Raw genomic sequence first — 3433 nt, forward strand, 5'->3', positions numbered from 1 at the left:
AATTAGTAAAGAATAAATTATAATGCAGTCATCTTACCACTCAAGGTCTTACTACTGACAAATACATTTAAAAGAAATGCAACAATTTCGGGAGAAAGAGACAACCACACTGAAAATCCAGATTCTTAAAAAACTTTCCTCGCAAAGCTTGCTCAGATGAACATTTCAGATCTCAAATAAATTTTTACCTGATATTCAAAACCTGTGTCCTAGGTTTGTTTTTCTCCCAAGAGCTATGGTGATGGCTTTTCCAATTACAGCCATATTTGAAAATCCCTAAATCTTTAAATAAAGGTTTCTTTGGATCCCATGGGAAGAATGTCTGTGTGGATTACACAACATTAACTCTGACACAACAGTTAGGTTAAGAGAATTATAATTCAGAGACAAAGACATCCATTTATTTTTCATGTCTGCTAAAGAAAATCACATTGTTCATGGGGTTCTCAAGGCTAGAATACTGAAGTGGTTTGCCATGCCCTTCTCCAGTGGACCATGTTTTGTCAGGCTATATACTGTCACCCTGCTTATAATACATGCTGGAGAGGGTGTGGAGAAAAGGGAACCCTCCTACACTGTTGGTGGGAATGCAAACTAGTACAGCCACTATGGAGAACAGTGTGGAGATTCCTTAAAAAATTGCAAATAGAACTACCTTATGACCCAGCAATCCCACTGCTGGGCATACACACCGAGGAAACCAGAATTGAAAGAGACACATGTACCTCAATGTTCATCGCAGCACTGTTTATAATAGCCAGGACATGGAAACAACCTAGATGTCCATCAGCAGATGAATGGATAAGAAAGCTGTGGTACATATACACAATGGAGTATTACTCAGCCGTTAAAAAGAATTCATTTGAATCAGTTCTGATGAGATGGATGAAACTGGAGCCAATTATACAGAGTGAAGTAAGCCAGAAAGAAAAACACCAATACAGTATACTAACACATATATATGGAATTTAGGAAGATGGCAATGACGACCCTGTATGCAAGACAGGAAAAAAGACACAGATGTGTATAACGGACTTTTGGACTCAGAGGGAGAGGGAGAGGGTGGGATGATTTGGGAGAATGGCATTCTAACATGTATACTATCATGTAAGAATTGAATCGCCAGTCTATGTCTGACGCAGGGTGCAGCATGCTTGGGGCTGGTGCATGGGGATGATCCAGAGAGATGTTGTGGGGAGGGAGGTGGGAGGGGGGTTCATGTTTGGGAACGCATGTAAGAATTAAAGATTTTAAAATTTAAAGAAAAAAGAAAAAAAAAAGAAAGAAAATTAACTCTGAAAAAAAAAAACATATATGCAGAGTACATCATGTGAAATGCAGGGCTGGATGAAGCACAAGCTGGAATCAAGACTGCCAGGAAAACTGTCAGTAACCTCAGATATGTAGATGACAACACCCTTATGGCAGAAAGTAAAGAACTAAAGAGCCTCTTGATGAAAGTGAAAAATGAGAGTGAAAAAGCTGACTTAAAACTCAATATTGGAGGATGATGTTTCAGAGACCTAGCCTGCTATTACCTAGGTCCTCTGGTGACACTTTCCTATTCCTGGCCTCCAAACCTCATCTCTCAGTTTATTGGCCTGTCCTCAACAAGCAGATAGAGTTTGGACTCTATGGAGAGGAAGGACACTAAGAGGTATTTCATGCATGGGCTTTGTAAGGAAGGAGATAACTGTCGCTATTCACACGGCCTCTCTGACAGTCCATATGGTGTAGTGTGCAAGTATTTTCAGGGAGGGTACTGTATTTACAGAGTCCGCTGCAGATACAAACATAGCAAGCCACTGAAACAGGAAGAAGCAACTGCTACAGATCTAACTGCAAAGTCAGCCCTTGCTGCTTCCACGAGCCTCTCATCAGTTGGACCGACTGCTGAAATGAACATGTGTGAAGCTGAGTCAAGAAATTCAACCTTTGCAACTGTAGGAGCCAGTTCAGAAGACTGGGTAAATCCCATTGAGTGTGTTCCGGGGCAGCCCTACTGTGGCCAAACTGCCCTTTCCTCCGCTGAAGCCCAGCTGCAAGGCTCAGTGACCCAGGAAGATGCAGAGAAGGAGCCAAGCGCGGCGGAGACCAAGCAGCAGCTCAGCCCCTATGCTGCGGTGGGGGAGTGCCGCCGGGAGAACTGCGCATGCCTGCAGGTCCTCCATTCCCTGCATGCTGCCCAGAGGTCACAGCATATAAAATCCTGCATCGAGGCCCACGAGAAGGACATGGAGCTCTCGTTCGTGGTGCAGCACAACAAGGACATGGTGTGCGGCATCTGCATGGAGGTGGTCTACAAGAAAGCCCGGCCCAGTGAGTCTGCTTCAGGATCCTCTTCAACTGCTGTCTCAAGCGTATTTGCAAGTGTAGGAGTGCTAAGCAACCTGAGAGCAAGATCATAAGGTCCTGTCCAGAATGACTGATGACACCTAACTTTGTCATTCCAAGTGAGTACTGGGTGGAGGAGAAAGCAGAGAAGCAGAAACTCATTCACAAATACAAGGAGGCAATGAGCAACAAGGCGTGCAGGTATTTTGATGAAGGCCGTGGGAGCTGCCTGTTTGGAGGGAACTGTTTTTACAAGCATGCCTACCCTGACGGCCGTAGAAGAGCGAGAGAACAGAAAATGGGAACATCAAGCAGATATCTGGCCCAACGAAGGAACCACTTCTGGAAGCTCATCGAGGAACCGAACGACAACCCTTTTGACAACAAAGAGGAAGTTGTCACCTTTGAGCTGGGCGAGATGTTGCTTATGCTTTTGGCTGCAAGTGGGGACACCGACCTGGCAGACTCTGAAGATGAGTGGGACTCGTTTCACGATGAGCTGGAAGATTTTTATGACTTGGATGTATAGCAACTCGGCGGGGCACGTGAACTGTGGTCTGCCAAACCTCAGACAGCCGCAGGCCTCGGGGCCGGCAGCCTTAACCCGCAGCTCTCCTAGGCGGGCCTCTCAACCCCAGGTGCTGTCCTAGTCATTTTTACCCAGGGCCTGTCTTCTCAACCCCTCACCTTTCCCCAACGAGTATGTTGTTTTCTCTGTTTAAAAAAGTTACAAAAATAAATCTGAAAATCAGTTTTTCTGTAACATGAATTTAACTATCAGACAGTTAGGTAGGTTTGGTGCAGTCATGTTTTCCACCAGATCCACACAGTTCAAGGGGAGCGTATCTGGATTTCCAGGGTTCATTTTTTAAGACCCTGGGTTCAGAAGTTACAGCACTGGTCCCTGCTTTGGGGGTCCAAGAATCAGGGTGATGGGAGAAGAGTCTGAACTGTAACAAGTAGCCACCTTCTGCTCTAGACTTGGGCAGTGGGTACTTGGTTTCTGGTAAAATCTGCATTACATCTATGTGTCCCGTCTGGTGCCTGCCCTGCCATCCCCGCCCTGTGCACCCATCCTGTAGTTTTGGTCTCTCGTTTT

The 3433-nt window shown here is 45.4% G+C and overlaps 1 pseudogene; it reads left to right on the top strand.

Moving 5' to 3' along the window:
* Positions 1-1646: 1646 nt before the first annotated feature.
* LOC105613696 (E3 ubiquitin-protein ligase makorin-1-like) lies at positions 1647-2863 on the top strand (annotated as a pseudogene).
* Positions 2864-3433: the final 570 nt, after the last annotated feature.

Source organism: Ovis aries, chromosome 5 (assembly GCF_016772045.2).
Source record: "Ovis aries strain OAR_USU_Benz2616 breed Rambouillet chromosome 5, ARS-UI_Ramb_v3.0, whole genome shotgun sequence".
NCBI classification, from domain to species: Eukaryota; Metazoa; Chordata; class Mammalia; order Artiodactyla; family Bovidae; genus Ovis; species Ovis aries.